Below are 14,600 nucleotides of genomic sequence, written 5' to 3'. Positions count from 1 at the left end.
GTTAACTGACAGTAGGTGAAGAAGTAACTGACAGATTGGAAACAAGATGTTGAAGGACTGACAAGGAATATAGCTGGTTAAAATAAAAAGGGTAAGGCAGAAGAAGGAATGGTGGGTTGGAGTTAAGGGAAGGAGGTGGTGGAAGGAAGGTTAGGAAGAAAAAGTGTGAAGTCTTTTATCTCCACCTTCAGAACAGCTTCTAAGTCAAAGTCAGCCACTGATAACTGCCAGAGCCATTGTAGGGAGATACTGGAAGGATTTAAGGAACATTTAAGATTTAATCCACAGTAATGAAGAAGAACCTGTTTTGTGAGTCCAACCTTATCAGAGACTAAAGAAGAAGTACTACCGAAGACTGAAATACCACTGAGAAATCCTGCAGTTATCTTTTAATTTCTGTATTGATTTAAAAGGATAGCTTTTTGGGGAAATAACACATTCCCTTTACCTTCAAAGGATTAACTCTCTGTTGGTGTAACTCCCATGTCTACAGCATTTATCACTTACCAAGGGCAGTGAATTTTAAATACTGAACAGATGCTTAATATAGTATTATGTTGATATATAATATTATATAAATATATTATTACACATATAATATATTATTATATAACCAAGATGATATAAATATTATAGTGAAAGTTTTAGGGAATGAATTGTGGCAGCACATCAAGCAAGAAAAAAGACAGGTTTTGTGTCTGGTTTAGAGGGGCAGAACTGTCACAACATCCCTAGAGAATGCTGTGTGGTGTGAATGGACCAAATCAACATTTACAAATGTCTGATTTAGAATGCACAATTGTCATTTGTCAACTCCCATGTTTTTGTCAACTCCATAATAATGTTTCCCATGTTCATAAAATCTTGATTCCCATTTTATTCAACATGTATAACTGCAACTGTTCTGTTTTTATACTTATATGGCCCATGGACATAAAGCATTATGTGATATGCATCAAATAATGGAGCATCCTAGGCATTTGTCAGATTGGTGGTCTCCTAGGCCACAGATCAAGTTAACCTCAGTGAGTCATGAAACAACTCTGGTTCATTCCTACAGGTCACTGGTTTAAGCCTTGTCCCATGGAAATAATGTTAAGTGTTCATATGCAGCCACTGAGTGTCTCGGCTAACTCAAAATCACAATGGCAGAAATGGAGTATTGGCTTCAATTTCTAAGGAGTGATGGAAAACTGAAGCATTCAAAAGATTAAATAAATGGAAAAGGTATGATCTAATTACTTCAAATTACTTTAAAATAGCAGTAATCTGAGTTCACACAGAGTCTACATATACGGTACATATAATGTGAAACTCAGGACACTGAGTGGTGATAATGTGCATTGTGTTCAGGGCCAAGAGAAGTGCCTAGAGCACCTTCCTTATGAGGTAAGGCTAGAATACCTGGGGCTTTTTAGTCTAAACTAAAAAGATGACTGAAGGGAGACATGATAGAGGTCTATAAAGTTATGCATGGTGTGGAGCAGGCATCCCCAAACTGCGGCCCTCCAGATGTTGCTGAACTACAACTTCCAGCATACCCAGCCACAAAAAATTGTGTCTAGGGATGCTGGGAGTTGTAGTTCAGCAACATCTGGAGGGTCACAGTTTGGGGATGCCTGGTGTGGAGGGAGTGGGTAGAGAGAAGTTTTTTCTCCCCCTCTCATGACACTAGAACCAGGGGTCATCCAGTGAAACTGATTGCCAAGAAATTTAGGTCCAACAAAAGGAAGGTATATTTTCCCCATTCAGCACATAATTGTGGAATTCTTTGCCACAGGAAGTGGTGACTGCCAGCTGCCTGGAAGATTTTAAGAGGGGTCTAGATAAATTTGTGGAGGACAGGTCTATCAATAAATGCTAGTCTGAGGGCTATAGGCCACCTCCATCCTCAGAGGCAGGGTGCCTCTAAATAGCAGTTGCAGGGGAGCAACAGCAGGAGAGAGGGCATACCCTCAGCTCTTGCCTATGGGCTTCCTGGAGGCATCGGGTGGGCCACTGTGTGAAACAGGATGCTGGACTAGATAGGCCTTGAGCCTGATCCAGCAGGGCTGTTCTTATGCCTTTAATGCCTTGCAACCCAGGCCCTAGAGTTAGTCAGTGTTGCCATAGGTTATAAAACTACTAGGTTACAAAACCTAGTAGTGTAATAGGTCCTAATACTGTTCCCAAGATTTCCAAGCAATGTCCATTAAAAGGTCTGAGAGCTACCTCTCCATAAGCTGCTGCCTTGCTGCCAGTGCATTCCACTGATGTCTCGCAGGTCTTCTGTAGCTTCTTCTTCAGTCTTCTTCCTTCTCTCCAGGTCTTTCCCTCCATCCTATTTTCAGCTTAACTTTTCCCTTCCCACTTCCTTTTCAAGTCAAGCTGGGGAAGCAGGGGCTGTTGCAAAATGTAGGCTCTAGTTTGGTACTCCTTTCAGGGAGGTGTCCATGGGACTACCTCTCTCACCCACCCCTAAGATTTGGTCTATGTTTTATGCCTTCTGTACAGTACACATGCATGCACACTACCTGACTGAATGAACATGCTGTTTCCTCAGAGACCTTGGATCAGTACACAGAGACAACTTGGGAAATTTGGATATAGGTATAGTTACAAAGCAATGGAGCAAATTTTCTTTCATCTGATGGTAATACAAAAAGGGTTGAAGTGCCAGAAAATTAGGCATTCTTGTATAAACTATCAGAAGAAAGACCATGGGGGTGGGATGGGAAATGTGCAATAATGTCAGATGAGAAATCATGTTTTGAAATCGACTGTGCTGCATGGGGAAAATAAGCTGTATATGTTTTTACAGTATAATTATTTTGCCATATTACCAGTATACACAGAGGCCACTTGGAGCCACAAGTAAAATACTCCTTTTTTTTTTTTAAAGTAGTGCCTCCTTTACTTTAGGCATACAGAATAGAAGGAAAATGGACCAGAAGATAACTTGAATCATATATGCACTGTGGGTACACTGGAAGAAATGACATATTTACCAAATTTTTATTTATTTTATTTTTATTTATTGTTAAATTTATATACTGCCTTTCATTAAAAACAATCCCAAGGTGGTTTACAAAAGTTAAAAAACATACAATAAAAATGACAATAAAAATATTAAGCTAAAAATATAAAACCAATCTAATTTAAAATCTATAAAATGCAAACATAAAAACTACAAACGAGTAAAACACATAGAAGCAGCAATAAAAACAATCATGTAAAGGCCTGGATAAAAAGCCAAGATTTAACAAGCTTTCTAAAAACTGTGATGGAGTCAGAGGAGCGAATGGCCACTGGGAGAACATTCCAAAGTCTGGAGGCAGCAACAGAGAAAGCCCTGTCCTGAGTGCATGGCAGCCGAGCCTCCCTCATTGTCGGCACCCGGAGCAGAGCCTCCTCAGATGACCTTGTCAAGCAGGCAGCAACCCTTGGGAGCAGGCAGTCCCGCAAGTATCCCAGGCCCAAACCATTCAGGGCTTTAAAGGTCAAAACCAGCACCTTTAATTGGACCCAGAAACAAACTGGCAGCCAGTGCAACTCTTTCAGAATAGGTGTGATGTGCTCCCATTGGGCAGCTCCAGATAAAATCCTAGCTGCCGCGTTTTGTACTAGCTGCAGTTTCTGGATATTCTTCAAGGGCAGCCCTACATAAAACATGTTACAGTAATCCAGCCGTTTCATGACTAAGGCATGGGTAACTGTGGCCAGACCTGCCTTCTCAAGAAAGGGATGCAGCTGGCACACTAGCCGAAGCCGTGCAAAGGCACCCCTGGCCACCGCCTCCACCTGAGCTTCCAAAAGCAGAGCCGGATCCAGTAGTATCCCCAAGCTGCGTACTTGCTCCTTCAAGGGGAGTGCAACCCCCTTGAAATATGAATTTCAAGTTTGGTTTGTTTGTTCACATCAGTGCGAAATGTTTTAAAATGATAATTAATTCACTAGGGGTGTGTGTGTGTGTGTGTGTGTGTGTGTTTGTTTTAAATATTATTTAGGAACAGGTTTTAATTTGACAATTCCCACAGAGAAAAATATGAGGAGAAAATAATACATTGATACAAATTATCCCTAAACTGACGTAAGTATTCAAAAAAATATCCTGTAAATTATAATTTGCCAGCTTCACACATTATGCAACCAGGGTTGATATATAAAAAGAAACTATGTGATCAACCATCTCACATGCATGATGAATTTGTTGTTGGTTATTCCATTGTGTGTGGGGGATCAAATGTTTGAATGCTCTTTCATTTTTTAAATAATCTATTTGCACATAGACAACAAGCATGTCAGAGAGAAACAATCCCAGTGAGGTTCAGACCAATTTCCAAAAAGCTATGAAACACAATTTACTTCTCACATTATAACTAACATCACTATCAGCTATCAGCCATAGATTGAAGGTTATCATTAAGAAATGGCAACCCAGAGTGCTTTGTCTGTGCCAGGAAAATGCTCCGTACATAAGACAGATCAAGGTAATGGAAATTATTATTTCTTATAAGTAAAAAAGATATCACTGTATGGCCTCTAGCTCATTACTTTTAGCTCCATGGTCATTATTTAAAATGGCATTCTTTCAACCAGTTACATTGTTCCACTAAACTAAATAATAAATTGCCATCTGCTAACATGGACAATTTTGTTCTGGCATACAACTTTTAGTTTTCTGTAGTTTATATTCTACCCATTACTGATTTCTAGAAGCATTTTAAGGCTGTGAGCAGGGTACATAGGAAGCTGCCTTCTCCATTGGTCCATCTGACTCAGTACTGTCTTTACTGACTGTAGTCAGTGTAAGCAGCAGGACTCCAGGTCAGGGTCTTTCTCATCCCTAACCAGAGATGCCAGGGACTGGATCTAGGACTTTTCTGTATATCGTGAGTAGATGTGCTACTACTGAGCTGTAGCCACATCCCACAAACATCTGTCTGAGAAACAGGACCTGCATAGCCAACGAAGAGCATGTCCTTCTGGTCCCTAGTGGGTGGAACATCCTGGTTGGCATGGGGAAATAATTGGTTCACCACAGCTGTTGGGACTTGCTGCTGGCACAGGATTGGGAGAGGCATAAAGTCCTGACCTGCTGTTTGCTAGCTACCCTTTCCATCTTGTGAATTGAGTTCAGTTTTGCACTAAAAAGCTGCTCTTCGAGAAACGGAGGAGGAGCACACTGTAAATATTGACTACTATTTGAGATCAACAAGCATCTAAGGCAAGCTGGAAAAGAAGGCCAGAAAAGAGGAAGATGAATGGCAAAGCACAAGCAATCCTGCATACTGCAGGAAAAACTTTGATCTAAAATCATGCTTGTAAGTCACCACCAGGGAGAAATATAACATCCACTGCAGAAAGCATATGATAACGGATGGGATATGTGGATTTACTGTTTGCTTGGCAAGGAATAACAAATGAACTACAAATTATGCCAGCCGGACATGATACCTTCTGTGGCTGATGTGAAGCAGAATATAGATCCTGGTTACTTTATCATTTGCAAATTATTAGGTCTCAAAGTTACCCAAGGAACTCTGCCACAAGATCAAATCCCAAATGATGAGAATATTAGATGTGACCTCAGGACTTCACTGATCACTAAGGAAAGAAGAAGCTTTATATGCTGCTTTTCTCAGTCTTATTCAGTCCAAGTAGACTACAAACTTGACTCTCTCCTATAGTAACTTGTTAGCCTTGCTGGTGGCATGGCATACAATCTTCAACAGACAAAGGTCATGTTTCCCTCTGGCCCCTCTATCTTTCTCTCCCTGCTCCTGTGGGCACCAGACTTTACAGAGAGCTGGTGGAGTATAGAGACTAAGGGACTGAGCTATGAATCAGAAAATCCTTTGTCTTTTCTGTGAACTCACTAGGTGGTCTTAAGCCACTCTCTTTCAGCTTCAATAGAGGATAATAATATTTTCCTACCTTCCAGGATTGTTGTAAGGCTTAGGGTCACATACAAAAATGCCATATTATATGTTTTGAAAACTCACTACACAAATGATACTTTATAAGAATGGTGACAGGGCATGAGTCTTTTGTGGGTCTTGCTCTAAAAGCAACCTCAGGAATGCTAGAGATTTAGCCTATCACTGCTAGTCAGTTCTCTGGTCAAAGGAAGGAATCATATGAAGACCATCACCAACCATACTCAACAGGAAGCTTTTTATATCAAGAGGCCAGAACTAGCCAGGTAGTGCTTTGGGACTTCAGTAAAGGCTGTAAAGCCTTCTGTAAAGGCTGTTGTATTAGGCTTGCTCACTCATGTCAAGGAATGGGAGTGTTTGCTGCCTTTGTTGCAACAGGCAGCAAGATATTTAGGGTGCACAGTATGCTGGTGGGAGTCTGCTGGCTTTGCCCATGTACAATGAAGGACATGGATGAGCATGTCCTCCTTCTCTTCTGGAGTGTCATTTCCATCTCTCTATATAAAAAGCTAAAAACGTATGTGTCAAGCCCCGCCCACAAGGTGCTTTACCAATTGGAGGTAAAAGAGCAGAAGCACTGTGGTGATTAGGCAGTGGGGATTCCATATGCAGATGAGGAGGAGGCTGTGATGGTTAAGGTCAGTTGGAATGCAACTTTTACTGGTTGGAAGATATACTTGATTGTAGAGGAGAGAAGAATCTATATGTAGAAAAGGTAGTGGTCAGGGGTCTGTGAAGAGAGGGGTCGTGAGGGAGGAAAGAGCCCTTTCAGGAGAAGGAGGCTGCCACTGTGTTAATTAGATGAGGGAACAAGATGAACAAGAAGGAAGGAAGAGAGAGGAAGAGGGGGTGGGAAGAGTGAGTGGAGGAGAGAGAAAAAGAAAGAGAGAAAGAAGAGAGGGGAAGAGAGACAGAAGGAAGGGGAAGGGGAAGGCCTTGACTTGTCAGCGGACTGAGGGGAACAAGTGGCCATGATGGTGGCAGCAGCGAGGATGGGCCCAGTCAGCCATCATCGCTGATGCTGCTTGGGGCTGCCGAGGCCATTGGTGGAGGCAGGCAGGCAGGCAAGGGATGGGCCTGGGCCTGTCAGCATCCTGAGGGGAACATGTAGCCATGGTGGCAGCAGCAGTGAGGAAGAGCCTGGTCAGCTACTGCTGCTGCTGCTGTGGTGCAGGAGTGGGGCTTGGGTCAGGGTGGGGAGGTCTCTGGGGTTAGGGGGCTGTGACTTGGCCAATCGGTACCGGCAATGTCATAGCCATGACCAAGAGGAGTGAGGGGGATGGAAGCAATGGGGTGAAGGAGGAGCAGGAGCATGGCTCAGGTGAGGGTGGAGAGATCTATGAGTGAGGGGGCTGTGGTGGGGGTGAAGGGAGCAATCAAATACTAGCATGCGGATGCTCTGCACAGGTTAAACTCATTTTTCTAATTGTATGTAGGGAGCTATCATCTGAACTGCTTCCTCACACGTGATCTAAATATGATTGCAAGTGAGCAGGCCATTCAGATAAGCCATCTTCCCCTGATGACCAGGAGAAGAGGACTGGTGCACTGGAAGTGGGAGTGGGATATGTTCATTCACATCCCTAATTTCATGTGGACACGGCTGGCTCACAGTGTCCGAATACGCCTAGTATCTGCTAGGGATGTTCACCAAACCGGCCTGGCCTGTTTGGTTCGAATTTGAACCAGCTTTGAACCAGGGTGGGTAGGTTTGTTTTTGCTCGACGCCCCCCGAACCCAGTTTGAATTCGAACCCAATTCAAACCGGTTCTAAAAGTTCTACATAGGGTATAATGGGGACTCAAACTGGCCTATTATTCCCTATGTGGAACACCTAGGGGCACAAAACTGGGGTGGGTGGTAGGTACCCAGGGATGCCTATGTGCTTTTGCACCAGCTTCAGGGTTCTCAGCTAGATCAGAATGTTCAAGAGAAGTCAGCACAGACAGTCTCAGTTTAGAAGGATAATCATAACTCAATTCAGCACCAATGACCCAGCAGGAGTTAAACCTAATCTCTGAAAGGTTTGGCTGGTGGAGAGTTTAAAGTGTAGAATAGGCAGGTGGGAGGGGGTGCTGAACACCACCCTTACCTACGCTTCCCCCCACCACAACTGCTTCTCTTCTATCAGGAATTACATTTGGTTTCAGAATCCCATTGAGAGAAAAGGTGAGGGGGTGGGGAAGCTAGGGTGAGAGAACGGTTAAACATGTGGACTTCTCACCACTTCCTTACCATCACACCCACACCCTGCCTGGTAAATATGTGGCAATGCCTATGTTCTTGTTACACCACAATCCAAGGAGATTGTGAGGCTCTACACACGATCTGTGTCCACACACATCCAGAAGCTCGCTCTGGGTGGCCAGATCAGCTGCCCACACAATTACAAGCTCTGTCACGGAGCCGGTAGAGGCAGCAGGGATCGACAGTCACCCGGCCCCTGGAAGTCCCAGAATGCCCCACACAATTGTGTGGGGCATTCTAGGGAGACCACCAAGGCCTGGAGGCTTGTTGTAGCCTCCCGGTCAGGGGTCTCCTCATGAATGCCACACCGTGGAGCTGCGCCGTGGCTTCCCATGATCAGGAAAATGGGGTTAGCAGAGCACTCGCTCTGCTAACCTTGTTTAACTGGGGGGTGGGATACTTAGTGAGGTTTGCTGCTGGGAGCTGTGCTCCTGCAGTCATAAGAATAGCCTCTGTGTGGGGTGGGGGGAATCAAAGCTTTATTGCTTCACAACTCAGCAGATATTGTAACAACCTGGTTGCTCTTTGTTTAGGCCAATTCTAAAACTATTCTGGTTCCCTCCCCCACTTTCCCCAGAGTTCCACTAGGCTTTTGTTTTTAAAGTGACAGTATTGTAATCAATAATCAATACCAACAAAGCCTTCACCAGACTGGATTGCATTTCAATTCCTTTCACATCCTGACACATTGGTCTGGTGCTATCACATCTAGTTTAGCCCTTCCATGCATTCCGAATGAGGCCTATGGAGGATCTTTTCATTATTTAAGCCCCATTCATGCATTGGCCCCATGTGGAGGGCCATTGGATAGTAGGGGTATGCACAAAACTGGTTGGCCCATTTCAGTTCAAGTCTGGACCAGACTTGAACCAGACTGAGCATGTTGAGTTTTGCACTTCCTGAACACGCCCTGGCTTGGCTCAAGTTCAAGCAGATTCAGGAGTTCTAAATATGGAGGGATTCCCCTCTTTTCTGGGTTGTCCGGCAGCTTCCGGGGAGTGCTGCTGTGGCAACAGGGGAGCCTCAGAAAGTTCCTCCTCCCTTGACGTCCTCCCCCTGGCCTTTCCAGTCCTCTCCCTGCTCACAGTGGCCAGTGTGCATGCACGGTGACCTTCAAAATGACCATTGGGAGCTGAGAGAGGGCCAGAAAGGCCCAAAAATGGGCCGTTAAGGGAGAAGACCAGAGGAGGCTGGCCGGGGGAGAGGGAACCTTTTGAGACTCCCCCATGGCAGCAGAACCTCCCAGAGGCCACTGGATGACCTGGACCTGGGGGTGAGTTTAAATATTTTTTTCTTCATATTTAGAACATCCAAACTGGCCCAGGGGGAGGGGTCAGCTTGAAGTCAAGCCAAGCCAAACCCAACTGGGCCCTATTTGGCTCAAGGGTGAGCCATCAAACAGGAGCCATCGAACAGGCCTGGTTCGATGGCAAACCGGTTCGACAGTGAACATCCCCAATGGGTAGAGAGAGCAAATGGGAGTATACCATGTAGCCATGCCTCCTGCATGGATGCACTCCCTGGCCACATCACCAGACATCCCTGCAGAGGGCAGGTGCTGAATACAGGGGGAGTTCTCCCCTGGCCACTCACAGCTCTTAACCACAAGATGCATTCCCTTCATAGTCAGCACCTGCCCTTTGCAGACAAGTACTGGTCACAGTGATGTGTGGGGGCCCTTAGCCAGGGACCACATTGGCCTGCTCCTTTTGCCTTCTCTGTGCATTGGTCATCTATGGAGGACTGAACAGAGCTTTGATTAGTTCAATATCCCACATGTGACCTAATATCACTGATTTCAGACATCATAAACAAAGCTTTAATATGTGTCTTAAGCCTTGTTGCCTGCTGTGTATAAAAGAACCTTTTTAAAGTGGTGGTTCTCTTTATTTAGCGGGGGAGAACAACTGGCCGTATCCATCCCCAGCACAGCATCCCTCCAGAGGCTGTTGTTGGTGTCTATCTTGTTTCTTTTTATAGATAGTGAGCCTCTGGGGACAGGGAGCCATTTAATTAATTTATATCTTTGTAAACCACCTTGGGAACTTTTGTTGAAAAGTGGTATATAAATATTCATCATGTTCATCGTATGTGATGTCAAGGAAAGTAGTTGAGACTGAGAATCTGCCTCAAGACTGGACTCAAATACAGCATTGTCCATATGGAGCCTTCTGAGTCTTGTTTAGCCACTCCTCTATAACATGTCTTATGCTATATTTGGCCATTCAGGTTTTCGAATATGGATTGGGCCCAATGGTCCCACCAGCTCTCTTGGACCTACATAAATAGCTTGTGCTTCTGTGGAAAAAGAGTGTTCTGTACTGTACCCCAATCTCCCTTTAACACTGCCATTCCATACTCTCTGAAGAAGTGACATTTTTGCTGAGTCTCTTCTCTCTTCTGCTAGGCATGCTTCAGCCATGCTATCACCCCATGTCTGCAATGGCCAGAGACCACCTCCATAATTTCTCTCTCTTCTGGGCTCACCTCTGTAAATCCTTTCAGTCTCTGTTATATGACCGACTGCTGCCTATGCCCTCCTTGGCCCTAGAGCCTTCTATGTACTTTCCCACCCTCCCTATTGTTGACTCACCTCCTACTGAGCTCTCTGGATAAGAGGTTTCCCCATTACTGAATGTGAGTGGGGAAACATAAGTTCTGAACCACCAATGGATACAATTGCCATGTGAATTTACCTTTAATCAAACACCATGCTTTTCAAGATTTGTATATTGCATTGGAGTCGACACCAAATTGACGGCACTTAATCAATTAAAAAATATATCTTGCTTTATAGTAGGTTAAAGGTCATTAAAAAAACTGCTCACTAAAAAATTATCTAAAGTTGCTGCTAAATCCTGTGTGTGTGTGTGTGTGTGTGCGCGCGCACACACACACACACATAGCCCCAGGCATTTCCCCCTTTATACATAAAAATAATGAATAACATCAGCAGTGGAAGATCTACTCTACTGACTCATTGGTATAATGGTAGCGTTTCCTGAACCTTTTCGGGGGTTCTTCTGCCCTCGGACTGGTCAAGGTACTCCTGTCAATATTTAATTTGTATTGACCCAAGGCTTGAATACAATGCATAATGCTGATTACATCTATCTTCTAATAAAGCCCGCTTGCCGGTTGCGACAAAACTCTATTGATACATTTGATTTGCCCTGACAGGGAGAAACAAGGAAAATGCTGACTTCCCTATTTCCTGCTGCATGTCTTGTATATTATTACCCAGACAGGGAGGGAGCATGGCAGCATCCTCAGAAGTTAACCAATTCCTCTTCCACTTACCATATATCGAGTAGAATCTACATCTGTTGCAAGGAGCTGGAAAGAAAGCAGGGCACGAGCAAATACTGCACTTAAGTGTGGTCATTTATTTTACTGATTATATTTATTTCTTAAATCCTTCCTCCCTTTGGTCCAGATGATCTCCCAAGGTAGTTTAAACAACAATGAAATCAAATTAAGTTGTTAAAACCATGAAACCTCTCCAATTTAAACAAGCAGTAAAAATCATCTACATATTTATTCCATCTTTTAGAAATGTTCTTTTGTCCTGACTTGAAGAAGCTCCTTCGCCAGTCATCATACTTGTTTGCAGGCATAGAGAGCCTTGGGTCTTCAGCTGGTGTTGGACCTTCAGCCACAATTGTGGCTGGGGATGATGGGAGTTGTAGTTCAGCAACAGCTGGAGACCCAAAGTTTCCTACTCTCTTCCTATATGGGTCCTTCCTTCCTTCCTTCCTTCCTTCCTTCCTTCCTTCCTTCTACACACACCCACACCCCTTTTTGGAATATTTTATACATACTCACCTTGGGCATCCAGTATCCACTCAATAACTGCCAAATATTAAACTCATGCTTCCTAGATCATCTTGCCACTGCCCCATACAGTATGTGCATTCCTGCCTTTCGGTATTGATAATATTTTGAATGAATACCAATTCCTGGCCATGAAGAAAAAAAATATGCTCACCTTTTATAATCAGTAGAAACAACCCTTGAAATTAAACTATTGGAAAGGGAATGTCTTGCAAATGTTGCAGTATACAGTACAGGGTTAACACACATCACGTTTCCGTTTTCTATAAAACTGCTGCAGTGAATTTGATACTCATGAAAATTGAAGGACTAAAAACATTTGCTTCAGGGTGACCTGGAGCTATGCAACCTTTGGTAACAGCACACTGACATTGAATTATCATTTCTGAGCGGCAGTACCCTTATATCTCCAAGTATGAGCCATTTCTAAGCATCTTGTGTCAATTGCACATCAAAAACGGTGAGTTTTTCTTGTGATACAGCCAAGAAAGCTTGACGAAAGGCAACTCCTGGCTAGTCTAACAGCAAACTGGTTCAGTCACAACCCATGGAGTTTGTAGAGGCAGGCACGTAGGGACAATGGAGCAAGGGAGGTGAGCATACCAGGGGGTCTGCCAAGGCTCTTCTTCACTCCCCAGGATGTCCTTTACCACCCTGCTCCATTGTGCATCGGTGGTGTTTCTCCCCCATGCTGCCTTGCCTCTCCTCTTCTGCATTCTTCTCCTGCCATAGCACCCTCCCTCCCTCCCCCCCCCCCACCCCGCAAACAGAGGCTGGATGTGCTGGCCATGTCCTCTTTCCTGCATCTTCTGGGCCCCTGGGGGAAAATGCATGGCTGACCCCTCACCCGCTCCAGCCCTCAAAGCTTCACACTGACTGGATTCTCGGAGAAAAAGGAAGCATCCAGCTGGCCCAAAGCAAGCACCTCATGGGCTGGAGAAGGTGTAGGGTGAGGAAAGTGCAGTGGTGAAGGCACATCAAGGCAGTGGGAGCAACGTGGTGGCGGCTTGTTCCAGGACCACCATGCAGCTTACTGTGCCCCTGTGCAGAGATGAAGTTAGTGTCCAGAAGCATGCACATGTAATATGACATTCCTATCAGTCTGTAACCAGGTGGAACTGGCTTTCTGTGAGAACTTCACAAATATGAGAAAGCATACCTCCCTTGGCAGATATCTTAGGTGCCAAGGAACACCATACCAACAGGCCCCTACATCCTAAAAATGCTAGTTTCTATTGCCTAGCCCTGGGTAGGGATGTGCACAGAACCGGTTCTGTGAACACCTGGGAGGGTGGGGGGTTTCCTTTAAGGGTCAGGGGAGGTGCTGCTGCCTACCTGCCAGCCTCCGCCCCACTGCTTTCCCCCCACCAGCACTCTCATAAAAAGCAGCTACGCAGGGCTGAAGCATACCTCCCTAAAAGCCCCGGTCAGCAGCGCCTCAGAAATGGCCGGTGTGTGTGCGTGCCGTTTGCATGTGAGTCGCCCATTTCCAGGGTGTTGCTGACTGGGGCTGCAGGGAGGCATGCTGCAGCCCCATGTGCCCACTTTTTATGAGAGTGCTGGCGGGGGGAGGGGAGCTGTGGGGCAGGGGCTGGCAGGTAGGCAGCACCTCCCCTGCCTCTTAAAGGAACCCCCCCACCCTCCGAACCAGCTTGAACGCCAGTCCACAGAACCAGTTCAGCACTCCGAACAGTTCCATGCACATCCCTAGCCCTGAGCCTTTTCCTCAGTCATCGCTAGGTCAAGCTTGTGTAGGATGTCCTCAAAACTAGTCCTGAAGGGTGGGTTTTCTAACCCAGGCCAGACACTCTGGTTTTCAGCTGCTGGGGCTTTAGCTGGAGATCAAATAGTGTGTTCTTCTTTGCAAAGACTGAGAGCCTAGTGCCTGTCAACCCTAAGTGCAGCTCCCTGATGAATTGTTTATTAGAACTGTGCAAAGCTTTGACTAAAGCCAAATACGTCATATAGTCTGCCTGGCATTGTGCAGAGGCAACTGCTGCCACTGTGTAGTGCCGAGTATTGCCCAGTACTGGTAGGGCACCTCTAAGAAAAACAAGTCTTCTCTGAAGCCCCAGCAATATTACAAGGCATGCATGGATACTAGGAAGCATAGCCCTTCCCAATGCTTTCCCCATAGAGTTCTTTGGCATTTGGGGCAAGCACTGTGCCTTGTAGAGATGCATCAGGCAGCAATTCATCAGGGGCAAGTAAATGGGGGAACTTCACCTGTTGAACTTTTCCTGGAGGCATCCCTCCCCAACCCAGTCTCAAGCTGAAAGACCAAGGCAATTTCAAAATGCAGCATAACATATAGGACCATACAAAACCTTCACAGCTTATATGGTTAAGATGGGCACCTTAATTTGTAATTTCCATGCTTTTTAGAGCATGAGTGAAAATTCAAAGTATCTTATTTTAAACATAAGGTTTTTGGATTACTGAATTTGTATATATCTTGATCAATCCCAAAGGTTCATACTGCCTGCCATTGGCAAGGGTTGATTTTTCACAACCCTGTTCCTTCTGTACGTGACTTCTTTGAAGCCTGATCACATAGCATGCCAGATATCTTACCCCTCAAGCAATGTATCCCTAATACCC

General features: G+C 45.0%; 1 long non-coding RNA gene across 1 annotated transcript in view; it reads left to right on the top strand.

Annotated features, from left to right (window-relative positions):
- The first annotated feature begins 1,068 nt into the window (after positions 1–1,068).
- The window catches only part of LOC128346863 (uncharacterized), a 52,406-nt gene continuing 38,874 nt past the window's right edge, over positions 1,069–14,600 (top strand). Inside the window, exon 1 of the long non-coding RNA XR_008317249.1 lies at positions 1,069–1,227. This is a non-coding gene — a long non-coding RNA (uncharacterized LOC128346863). The remainder of the gene's footprint in view (positions 1,228–14,600) is intronic.

Source organism: Hemicordylus capensis, chromosome 2 (assembly GCF_027244095.1).
Source record: "Hemicordylus capensis ecotype Gifberg chromosome 2, rHemCap1.1.pri, whole genome shotgun sequence".
Lineage (NCBI taxonomy): Eukaryota > Metazoa > Chordata > Lepidosauria > Squamata > Cordylidae > Hemicordylus > Hemicordylus capensis.
This window is presented reverse-complemented; position numbering and strand designations above follow the sequence as displayed.